The 12011-nt window shown below is 41.0% G+C and overlaps 1 long non-coding RNA gene across 3 annotated transcripts in view; it reads left to right on the forward strand.

Annotated features, from left to right (window-relative positions):
- LOC116079964 overlaps nt 1-11773 on the forward strand; it is a 55241-nt gene extending 43468 nt beyond the window's left edge. For 2 of the 3 annotated variants that reach the window (XR_004114253.1, XR_004114255.1), the window contains exons 5-6: nt 10185-10286; nt 11564-11773. This is a non-coding gene — a long non-coding RNA (uncharacterized LOC116079964). The remainder of the gene's footprint in view (nt 1-10184; nt 10287-11563) is intronic. The other variant, XR_004114254.1, reaches the window with a different exon arrangement.
- Nucleotides 11774-12011: the final 238 nt, after the last annotated feature.

Genomic DNA, 12011 nt, shown 5'->3' on the forward strand with positions numbered 1-12011 from the left:
CTATCTTAGTCTCAGGTTTTGAATACCTCTGAATATTGTTGCTAAGTATGTTAGAGAGGGATCCTTGCTTGAAGTCTGCTCTTAGGCCCACTATTACTAGGTGGGAGACATGTAACAGGTTTTCTCTGTAGATGTCTGGGTGCTCACTGAAGGAGAGTAAACTCTCGAGTTCTCATCTCCATCAGGACCTTAGAATGTTCATTTAAAGAGGAGCTCACAAGACATAGGAGTAGGGCAGTCTGCTAAGAACAGGGAAGCTCTGCTGGGATTTTACCTGAATATATTTCACTAGAACTTTTTTTTTTTTTTTGGAATCAGGTAGACTTACCATGATAAAAGAATTTAATTATGGTCATATTCTGACACTTATGGATTATGGTCCTTAGAGAAATGGAGATTTAAGATCTGAGGGAGATTGAGCTTGTTTTTCTGCTTGTTGTATTTTTAATTGTTAATTAACTAAAATAATTACTGAATGTGTACCATGTGTCGAGCTTTCTGCTAAGAGGTAGTTTTCCTACTTTTGTGTGTATATGTGTGTGTGTGTTTGTGTGTATATATTGTGTGTATGTATCCTGTATGTGTGTGTGTACATGTGTTTTGTATATAACTGTGGACACCACACATACATGTAAGAGGACATCCTTGGCTGTTCCCATCTTCCACAGGATCTACTTACTGCTCCATACTATATATTCTAAGCTAGAGCTGGAACATGAGTTTCTGCTAATCCCTGTCTTTACCTCTCATGTTTCCCATGAGCAGTGAGATTCCAGCTTACATGAGGAGACACCCTTGTGCAGCAAGTGCTTGGCCCACTGAGCAGTCTCCACAGTCCTATTTTCAAAACCTTAAATCTGCTGTTTTGAATCCCACTTGGCACATCTTTGAAAAAGAGAGAGAGGGAAATGTGCAAACCATTTTGTCAGCCAACCTTGATGAAGAGTAGGGGCATGGTCTCTTAACTTGAATCTCAGATATACTAATTGGCTCTTTCTTAGAATAATGTTGCTTTTCTGAGAATGTTGCTCACAAGTCCTTTTACTCAACGACAGCAGCAGAAGTGGCTACAGTTGCACGGAAGGGACTAAGTGGTACAAATGGGGTTGGTTTAGTATGAAAGTGAGATCTGTAGGAAGGAGTCTTTTTGGTCCATATACTTTAATTTAGGGAGAGTGGTTTATCTCATTTGGTCAGAAAGAAGGGGATCCTTTGCCTAAGGGAATGCAGGAGCGTGTCACTTCTTTTTAAATGGCGCATATTGACTTCTACCTCAGGGGGAAAATACAGGCTGTTTACCTAATGACTTTATGGGTGTGTCATCTAAGATGAAGGCTGATATGGCTCTGTCCTTGATGCAATGGAGCAATGGTCAGCCTAGGTTCTTCTGTTTCCGTCTCTGTGCCAGGTGGATATAGAATATATATCTTTCCAGAGGTTGGGGATCGGGATCGAACTCAGTTGCTAAAGTGATGGTTGCACGGCATAAGGACAAGAGTTTGTTTGTTTGCTTGTTTTTTTATTTTTAAAGCTGGGCACGGAGATGAATATTTGTAATTCAGCACTTGGCAAACGGAGATAGGAGGATCTCTGAAGATAACTGTCCAGTCAGCTAGCAAAATCAGTGATCCCTGTGAGAAACTCTGTCTCAATAAACAAACAAACAAACAAACAAAGGTGGATAGTGTCTGAGGAATGACACCTAATAGCATCTCCATCTATGTCTATACATGTACACATGCACTTATTCAACTATTTGTGTGTACACACATATAACATGCAGCATAAACACACATGTGCACAGATACACATGTGTACACAGAAAGAGGTAAGTGTGGTGGTGGTGGTGGACAGGGATGGAGAGAAAATGTTTTGAATGTTCCTGTTTTAAGGATTTGGGTGTGTTACAGTCCCTGCAAAGGATGTTACTGAACATGATTTTCTGGGGGGTGTTGCTATGGACAGTAGGCAGTATGCAACCAGGACAAGAAATCTTCTGAAAAAGAGAATCTTGGTACCCTCTGTCTGTCTCTCTTACAAAAATATTTTTCTACTCTTGTTCTCTCCTACATTCAGAGCCTCTGACTTGGTGATTTTTCTCCATTTTAACACTTCTCGTAAAAGTAATTTCTCATCCTCACCGAGGCAAGGAGGAAAGTAAAGAAATAAAATAGATTTCTAGTGTAGCTGCTCCTGATGGTGCCAGCATGACACAAGGTGACACCAGGGAATGGAGTGGCAAGTGGCTGGACTGAAGATTGTCAGTATCCATCCCTGACTGTAAGAGGGTAGAAACCTGGCAGTTTTACACACGTATATGTATAGATTTCTCTGGAGTTAAAAAGTCCCAATTAATTAGCATACTAACTCATCTTAGAAAAGTCATTTCTGTTGGGAAGGTATTCACTATATTAAAAGTGAAATCTGTCCAGGGAGGTGGCTTAGTGGGCAAAGTGCTTGCCTGGGAAGTAGGGTCCCTAGAATTGCTGGAAAGCTGGATTTGGTAGCACTCATCTGTAATCTTGGCATTCCCATGGCAAGACAAGAGGCAGCAATAAGAGACTCACAAAAAGCTCAAGAGCCAGCTAGCCTGTAGACTAAGTGACAAACAAGAAATCCTGCCTTAACAAAGGACTGATATCCATTGGTATTGTTATCACTCAGGTGTTGATTAGTTTAGGCAGCTATTGCTAGGATTCTGGGTTTTTTTTTTTTTTTTTTTTTTTTTGATTCTTACAATCTCACTGCCTCATCTTCCATGATGTTCCCTGAGCAGGAGTTATAATGTGGAACCTACTACCATCAGCCTCTCCATACATGCACACAAACACAAACACAAACACAAGCTATTGCAAGTATGTACCCATGCACACACACACATACACACAAACACACACACACACACACACACACACACACACACACACGACAGGGGGAGAGAGAGAGAGAGAGAGAGAGAGAGAGAGAGAGAGAGAGAGAGGTGACGTTCTTGTGGCTGCAATGTTTAGAATAAGAATGGGTGGGCAGCCAGATTAAGATATGGTGAGGGATCTGATGATGGGAAGTGACATTTTAACTCAGGTTAGAGAAAAACACTGAGTTAATTCCACTGAACCACTTTTTTCTCTGGTTTAATATAATTGACTTTGCCATGTAAGATGTGTGAGAAGCCTCTTTTCTTTGAAGTACAGGCCTCTGTTTTCAAGTATGTTATGGGCTACTAGTCAGAAATATGGTTCCAGGGTCCCAACAGCAGGTCCTATATGGGTGTGGATGAGTAGAGAAAGTGATTTTTTTTTTATTCCAGTCAATTAAAATATTTCCTGGAGAAGATTAAAGCCACAAATGTGACTGTGATCACTGCTTTTCTGTTTACTGATTCTGTCTGAGCACAGAAGTACAAGGTGACATGAGTGGGGGTGGGGGAACCAGAAAGAATGGTAGGGTCATTCATGATCTCAGTCAGCTGCCTAGGAAAACAGTCTGCTCAAGGTGCCCAGAGACTGACATTGCAACCTGGCTTGTAATCTGGGGGGCTGACCTGGAGGGATTGTTTTTAAAATAAAGATTTAGGGTGAATTCTAACGAGTCCTCTGGTGGAGACTGTAACTAAAAGCCAGGTTAAATAACAAACAGCAAACAGCCTGAATTAAAGCACCAAGTGCATCTTGGGATTTATTTAAAAAATTGTTTTTATGAAGACTGTTTACTTCCATCTTTCAAGTCTGAGCCATGTAATTTTAAAAGAAGCACTTCATTATGGAGAATTTTGAGTATGCAGAGAGATAGACAAAAATCTCTTACTGAACACCCCGGTACTCATCTTCCATACTTGATGGCAAATTTCTCAACTGAGCCCACCCTTCCCACAGCCCAAGGACTACCCATCTTACATTATTTTGAAGCAAATGCCATCAACCACATAATTTCATCTATAAATATTTCAGTGTGATTTTCTAGCAGGGAAAGCATCACCCCTTTAATAAATAAGATAAACCTTTTGCTCATTCGCCCAAGCCTTTGGAGAGACAGACTGTTTGACATATAAGGTCATACTTAAGGCAATCTTGACTCGCCTTAGAATCCAGCCCTTTGGTTTTCAAGCTTAGAAATGTAAATGGGAAAGTGCATAGAAAGAGGTGCAAAGAATTATTGCTCCTGTGTTGGGCAGACCACTCCTGGGTAAGCTCAGGATGGCCAGCCATCCAGTCTTTATTAACTGGGCCATTGAGCACCAAGCAGACTTACGTTACTAACTGCAGAGGAGGGGAAGAGAAATGGAGAGTTTTAGTGTAGTCAAGGAAGAAGAGATGGGCTTTCATTTGAGACATGCTTTTGTTGTCTGTAATAGCACAAGATGTGACTAATTAGAGGTGGCACAACATAAATATAAACAGGACAAACAGGCTGATGTGTTTTTCTGTTGTGAAAAGTATATGTAGGTTTGATGGAGCCAGTTGGAAATTCTCTGCAGATGAAGAGTATCCCAGTTCCTAGATGGATTTTGACCTACCTTCCTACTGTCTTTGAGGGCTAAGATCAGCTATAAGCAAGAAGAGAGAGCTACGTGATGTTTTTCAGACTTGTGTTCCCAGGACAGACTAAAGTAGACTATTAAGTATTGGTTCATGTTCCCTTTTCCAGCATTAGAGCTCAACAAGCCTGTGATGCTGTTATCAACCACAGAGTAAATAAACTGGAGCAGACATGGAGAGCAAGGGTCACTTTCAGACATGCAACCAAACCTTATTTGGCTCCTCCTCCAAATCCTGAGTTCCAACTAAGAACTAACATGGTGAATGAACAGTCAGCCCTTTTCCATGTTAAAACCTCTGTGACTTTCAGTTGAAGGAGAGCTCCACTCTGATTCTCTACTCAGAAAGTATGGGTGTGCCAGGCTGTTTGTTGATCATGGGATCTAAGTTGATATGAATGAATGAGACCCTAATATCTTCATAACTCTCATGTGTAGGGGTAGAACTTTAGCCAACTCCGCTTTCACCTAGGAATAAGAATGATCATTTTCCAGACTTTCATGGACTATTTAATCAGAAATGTCCCAAGCCACACATAGACAAACGGCATAGGAATGTATTGTATTGACTGAAGGTGTGTCTATGAGGCCCAGACCTAACACTTGTTAGTTTTTGGTCCCTCACTAGTATCACATGTAGGCATGTTGTGAATGTCAATTTAGGTGACACCTCTATCATCATTCCATTTTTTCACTCACATTGTTGTCATTATCATTTAAAAACCCGTTAGCTGCATATATGCCAAATGTGACATTTGTTTCTCTTGGTAGCACAATGTTACAATCTTTTGTAGCTAATGGACAAAAACTGATTCGGTTGCCTGGTGGTAACCTGAATGAAGACTATGTGTCCCTTCCTTCCCCTAAAAGATGTAGCTTCCTGATAATTGGTAACAGAGGCATCAATGCTGAATTCCTTCTCATTTTATGTTCCTGGTTCTAACTTTGTTCTACCTGAGTGGGCTGGCTGCAGTTTTTCTGTTCTCAAGTCTTTCTTCTGAAGCAGATTTTTTCTAAAACCTAAATATTAGAAATTGGTTTTCATGCTTTCTTATACATTACTGACACATAGCGCAAACAACATTTAAAAACATACAGTCATATCAAGGCTTTCAAATGTGTATCTGCTTGACCCTCTGTTCTTTGTTCTGTCCTGGGAACATGCACTATATTTAGAAAGTTGCATGCTAGTATTTAGTAATAGTTGAATCTGTATTATTTTATATTTTCTTGCTAACTTTATAATGAATTGGGAGCAAATGGAACTCATATATAAAACCCTCAAATCTTTTGTAGTAAATTGTTTCTTTTTAAAAGAATTCATTCATGCATTGTGGCTGGTCTCCCCAAGATCCATTATCTGTGCATTGTATTTGGTTGTGTGTGTGTGTTTTTTTTATAATGGTCTTCATTTGCTTTAAAGAAAAGTTTCTTTCATGAGTGCTATACTTACCCTTGGGTATGAAGATGGTAAGTTGTAGAGTGTGGTAAAAAATTATTGTAGTCTAGCAAAGTTGTAGTGGTAGGTTTTGCATCATGCCTTCTGCATCTAAGGTTCAGGAAACCTCAAGGAAGAGAGAGAAGAAAGATTGTAAGAGATAGAGGACTTGAAAGTTTGCTGGGAAACTGTGCTTCCTGGAAATGGTTGCCTAAATTAAACAAAACCTAGACAATTGACAGTATCAGTAGATGTACTGATGCAGAGGAGGAAAACCTCTTGAGGTACCATCCGTAGACAAAGAACTGTAGTCAATTAATGGCTGCTGAGAGAGAGAGAGAGACAGAGAGAGGAAGAGAGAGAGAGAGAGAGAGAGAGAGAGAGAGAGAGAATCAGTCTCTCCTAGAGATGAGTCCACAATTGATTATTAAGCACAAAGTGGTCAGTCCTAAATCATGTATAGACAAACAACAAAAATAGACTCTGCAGTTATATTTATGTATTTGTATATGTATATATGTATGTATATGCATCTGTATGTATTATTATTGGTTTTTTGGACACACACACACACATTCAAAGAAAAGGGGTCTATCAATTTGAAAGAAAGTGAGCTAAGGACATGGCAGGAATGGAATGAAGGGAGATGAAGGTGTTGGGGGAGGAAAAGGAAGGAAGAAGTAATGTAATTATATTTCCGTTAAAATGTATTTAAAAGGGAATTCACCTAAGTATTTCTTGAACAATTTGCCTAGCCTTCACGGGGCACTGTAGAGAATCCATAGGTAAAAACCTCAGGTTCCTGCCTTTGAGAAATTTATGTCTAGGAAAGCAATAGAGAGACAAACAGAAGAGTAAAAACTACGCTTGCTTTTGCTGGAAGGATGGTTGCAGCTTCCTGCCTCAGTCTTCTCCCTGCTGCCACACTTTCCTCTTTCCCAAGCATTCTCATCAGTGCCTACCTCTACCTACTCCTGCTGGCCCCTGTCCAAGGCAGAGGAACCTGCCACCTCTTGTCTTTTGATGTTCTCTGTCTTATTGCCCATTCTGTGCTACACAGACTGTGGCTTGTGTGTTTGGATGCCTGAGGGATTCAAAAGTTTTTCCTAGAGTGTCTCTTGGAGGAAGCCTGAGGATCCCCATGTATGTCGCCCTTCACTTCCCCCTTTCCCTTCCATATTTCTTTCCAACTGGTGATTGAGTCCTGCTGGGGCTGGAGGGATACTTGATGAGACTTTCTGAATCCCAGAACTGCCTTAAACTTGACAAGGAGGTCTTAGGACATGAATCCAAAAGGCCACCATCCTGCTCTCTGGTCTTCCTTGAGCTTTGTGGGTATGGCAGATGAGGAGGAGAGGAGGCCTCTCAGGCCAACCATAGACTCAGGGAGCAAGCTTTCCTTCTCTAAAACACAGCACATTTCCCTCTCCCCTTTTCCTTTCTCATTCTGTTGTTAGCGTCTATCTCAACCCTGCCTCCCCTTTCCCAGTCCTTAGCTAGTATATCCCTAGCACCCTGTTTAGTTCTTCCTTAGAGTGTGAACTGGCATGCTTGCCCTTGAGTAGAAATCTGACTGATCATACTCCCTTACATCCAGCGGTGTATTTGTTCCTAAGACACTTCTTATCATGGCTAACAGAGTCCTCACCTTCTTGCTTCTATCTTCCTCTCCAGCCTCATTTCCTTGTTCTCCAACCAAACTGTGGTGTGATCTCCAACTAAAGCATCCTTGCACCAGGTGTGCTGTCTTTGCATATTTGGTAAGTGAGTTTGCCAGTCACCCTTTCTGACTGTAACGCAGCTCCGAGAGGCACTGGCATCTCTTTATTGGAGCCTTCTCCAACTGCTCCACATGAGCTTTGGTGCTGCCTCAAATGACCCTGTTTTATTATAATTATATTTAAATGTGTGTTATGATGATCTGTCAGGTACAGTGGAAAGGGATTATGTTTTCTTCCATCACAACGCCTCATGGGCAGCTAGCTGAGTGTACTGTTAAGTGTTAAGTAGAAAGGAGCCTAGGTTTTAAAGAGCCTTTCCTTGCTTAATTTCTCTGAAGTTCATTTATTGATGCATGCATGCATTCATTCCTGTACAAACATTGACTGAGTGCCTACTATGTGGGAACTCCTGGCCCCTTTCTCTAGGCAACAAAGCCTTGATTAAACAGACATAAAAGAGGAGCAGCTGCCAATCTTTCTTCTAGGAAGCTCTACTCTGCGGGCCTTCGTTATGAATCCTAAAGCTTCAGTTTTCTTTTGTCAGCTTTTTCTTTAATGGCCAAACTCATGGTGGCAGTGACAATGGATTCTGCATTAGTATTAAAAATTTATCCAATAAATAATGGATTAGAACCTCTGTTTAATAATTATTAATGCGCTGCAATTTCAGTTGCCCAAGTCTCAAGATGTTTTAAACATAACTAATTGAAAACACAATTAACAGCAACTTGCAGAAATACATCTGAAAGACAGAGCACCCTTGAAAACCTCAGAGTCTAACAGAACAAAAAATTCAAAAGTAACCCCTGCCCCTCCTCCCCCTACCCCTCCATAACAAGTAGACACTGAGCTTCAGCAGAGAAGAACCATGGTGGTTGGCAGAGTTTAGAATATAGTCAGGGTAATGACAGTTTTTCTATAGCCACTAAAACTTCAAGTGACCGCTTCATCATGTGCAAGTGTCAGAGGTATGTGCCTGACCCATATGCTATGCTCAAACACTCACATAAGCTGGGTTCTTGGAGAAAACTCTGTGATCACCCCAGGCTCTGAGGCTCCTGTAGCTCCCAAGGCCCCTGTTGATCTTGTGCCCTTCCCGTGACTGATTCTGTACAGTCTGAGTCAGCAAAACCTGAACTGCTGTTTTTTTGGTTTTTTTTTTTGCTCTTGAAACTTCCTTGCTTTAAGAAACTAGGAAAGAGAAAGTAGACCGAAGCATCCTTAGGATGGGCTTGGGCTGGTTTGGTACCATAGAGGATTATGGGAGTAGTGGGCTCTGGGCTGGATATAGCATGGACAAGTACAGGTTTGGACCTGAGTGTTTTCTTTCTTATTACATTATTAAGGCTAGGGAAATTCTCTTCATTGTAATGGCTTTTGGACTTGAATATTCTGGCCTCCTTACTTTCAATAATAGTTCATAGGGATTTTTTTTTTCCTTTGTAGGGGTTGAGGTGAGTGTTCAATGACACATGGTAGGGAAATTAATCAATGTCTGTGATTGGCATTCAGCAATTCCTCTCCCACTCATAAGCCTTTTGCTCTTGCATGACTAATCTATCCCCCGGACTCCAACCATTTCTATGGGTATTATTCAATGAAAATAATATAAGTATTGGATACATGCATGCTATTCCTGGAGAACAGGGTAGAGGTTGAAGATTCTGGAGAGACAGTGAGTGCAGTTTGATTTCCGGAACCCATGTATGATGATTTATGTTGTAATCTCAGTGCTGTGGACAAGGAGATGGGTGGACCTTTGGGGCTAGCGGTCGATCAGCCTAGTTTAATTTGTGTCAAATGAGTACAAATGAGAAAAAGAGAAAGCTTCAGGAGGGGCTTCCTGGTCTGGAGGGTCAGTATGGACAGTATCTTGGTTAGAACATCCTGCTATATGGTCAGACACATAAAGAGGAAGTACCACAAAGTACCTGAAGAGTAGTAATTTTGAACTTTACTGTAGAGTGTAATTACACATTTTTTTTTTTTTTAGCTAGAAAGTTGTATGGATTTTAGTTTTATCTGTTTATATTGAAACAGTGGTACACAAACTTTATTGAGCATCAGTACCTCCTGGAAGGTGAATTAAACATGAGTACTGATTCATGTGGCTATGAAATTGAGGTCTGAGTACTCAGCTGATATTGATGCTGCTGTTTTTAGAGATTGAGATTTGAAGTCACATCTTTTGGGTATATTCTGGAGATGGGCTGGCCTGGAAAGGCAAAGCTGTCTGTATTAAGCAGTAAGACACAATGTTCCCAGGCTATTTTCAAGTAGGAGAAGTGGCTCCAAAGCAAAGAGGGGATGTGGCAGTGGAGAGTCAGCAGGTTGTGGCCAACTAGATACATGGGAAACATTGACATAGCTGCTATGACTTTCCTCCCTGGAATCCCAAAGGAAGATAATGGTTTTCATGAGGAATAGCATGTAACAGAGACTTCCTGGTCAGGATGGAAGATTTGTGGTGCTAATGCTCCAATGCTTAAAGGCTATAGGAAACCACGAGTGGCTTCTAGCTGGGTCTTCAAGTGTGGTCAAGATTGCAGAAGCAATGCTGCCAGGAGAAGACCATCAGCTACTGCAAACCAAGGTTTGTATGCACCTCACTAAATGCTACACTGTAGAATACCTCTCTTCACTTACCTAAGCCCTGGGGTATTGTGATGGTGTTGCCTCAAGCCTAGATCAAGCCTGATGGGTTACACTTTTCTTGGAGGCTACCATAATCGTCACCATCCCCTTTCTTTCCTTCTTTCTTTCTTTCTTTCTTTCTTTCTTTCTTTCTTTCTTTCTTCTCTCTATCTCACTCCCTCCCTCCCTCTCTCCCTCTCTCCCTCCCTCTCTCCCTTCCTTCTTTCTCTCCCTTTCTCTCTTTCTTTCTCTTTCTCTCCCTCCCTCCCTCTTTCCTTCCCTCTCTCCCTTCCTCTCTTTCTCTCTCTCTTTCTCTCTCCCTCCCTCCTTCTCTCCTTCCCTCTCTCCCTCCCTCCCTTCTCTCCCTTCCTCCCTTTCTCTCTCTCTTTCTTTCTTTCCTTCCCTTTCTTTCTTTCTTTCTTTCTTTCTTTCTTTCTTTCTTTCTTTCTTTCTTTCTTTCTTTCTTTCTATATTTCTCCCTCTCTTTGTTCCTTTCTTTCTTTCAGATATGATCTCACTGTGTAGCTCTCGCTAGCTTGACCCTTATAGAGACTTGACTAGCCCTGAACTCACTGCCTGCTTGTGCTGTGACTTAAAAGCATGTTCCACTCATGCTTTTAAAGCATGCCCAATTAGGCTATGATTCTTCTTTCTTTCTTTCTTTCTTTCTTTCTTTCTTTCTTTCTTCCTTCCTTCCTTCCTCCCTTTCTTTCTTTCTTTCTTTCTTTCTTTCTTTCTTTCTTTCTTTCTTTCTTTTGTTTTTGTTTTTTTTGTTTGGTTGGTTGGTTTTGTTTTGTTTTGTTTTGTTTTTGAGACAGGGTTTCTCTGTGTAGCCCTGGCTGTCCTGGAACTCACTCTGTAGACCAGGCTGGCCTCAAACTCAGAAATCCACCTGCCTCTGCCTCCCAAGTGCTAGGATTAAAGGTGTGTGCCACCACTGCCTGGCATATGGTTCTCTTGGGTACAATTTGTGTCCACCTAAATTTTGTATCCACAGAGCTGAGTAGAGCTGAGTATAGAGATAACAGGAAAGCTTAGAGATCTACACAGCCAGAAGAGGATTCCATGACTTTCTCAGGGCATACACCATACCTGGTGTTTCTGGAATGGCTGAGCCAGTAGACAGAGCCCCCACTACAGCAGAAGTCAAAGAACAGGTCCTGAAGCCTCTTTCCTAGACATACTTTTAAATACACTCTTTGGGTTGTTTATTTTTGTTTCTGCTTTTGCCTTAAGGACATAATATATGGAACTCCATCATGCAGCCAAAGCACTCCAAGTTTAATCTCCAAGCATTCATCTCCCAAGTTCAGATTTTTTTTCTTCCCTCTTCTCAGCTGGTGCATTCCCCAACTTCTGAATGTCTAAAAATACCCAGCGTGGTTCCCTCTACAAAACACCAGCACCCTGCCAGCTGTTAAATAAATAAACTCGAAACAGAAATGCTGTAGTTGTGAAATAAGATATATTTAATTAAATAAAAAAAGGAAAGCAAGTGCTATTACAAGAACATAAAACTGTAAGGCATAAGATAAAAACTAAATTACTGCAAGGCAGCTCGATCCAATCTAATCCTTAAAGATAAAGATGAAACCAGAAAATTGCATGTATTGAGAAATCAACATAAGCCCTGAGCAAATATTAACTAGAGATCTATAAACTGGTTGATAATAAACAGTAGAAT

The sequence above is a fragment of the Mastomys coucha genome, unplaced genomic scaffold (genome assembly GCF_008632895.1).
Source record: "Mastomys coucha isolate ucsf_1 unplaced genomic scaffold, UCSF_Mcou_1 pScaffold6, whole genome shotgun sequence".
Lineage (NCBI taxonomy): Eukaryota > Metazoa > Chordata > Mammalia > Rodentia > Muridae > Mastomys > Mastomys coucha.